Raw genomic sequence first — 631 nt, 5'->3', positions numbered from 1 at the left:
GACAAGCTGGAGGAGGTGGCTGGGGAGAGGGAGGTCTGGACCTCTTTGCTTAGGCTGCTACCCCCGCGACCCGACCTCGGATAAGCGGATGAAGATGGATGGATGGAAAATACAACTTGCCTAATAATTCTGCACTCCCTGTAGGTGCGTAAAGTAAGCGGTTTCACACATTTTCACTTGAAATATTAGTCGCGTCTTTTTATAGCACACTATTATTCTGGATAAAATAATATATGAATAAAATTCAACTTGTGCACTCATGTCTCCTAAATATATATTAGATAACACAGTGTTTCAGACATTAACAGGTTTTAATGTGAATTTCAGTGACAATCACTCGTTGAGCATTATTCTTGCAGGGTTCACTTTCCATTTCTTAAGCTGCAGGAACTAATTCGTTCATAGACTGTAGTAAGTGGAAGTGGAAGGTTAAATGTGTCTGACATAGACAGGGAGCCAGACTGGTCCACAGAGTAATTAGAATACATAAAAAGGTTAATGCATTATCCTGCTGGGAAATTATCCTATACCCATACAGTCAAAGCTCTCATGTCCAGTCCTGATAACACCAGACTATTATACCCTTGAATCTTCTTGTGGGAACTCATTAGGCACATTGATGAAGAAGTGA

The sequence above is a fragment of the Haplochromis burtoni genome, unplaced genomic scaffold, assembly GCF_018398535.1.
Source record: "Haplochromis burtoni strain Fernald_Lab_line unplaced genomic scaffold, NCSU_Asbu1 Contig_287, whole genome shotgun sequence".
NCBI lineage: Eukaryota > Metazoa > Chordata > Actinopteri > Cichliformes > Cichlidae > Haplochromis > Haplochromis burtoni.
The sequence above is the reverse complement of the archived record's forward strand: the minus strand, read 5'-3'. Positions refer to the sequence as shown.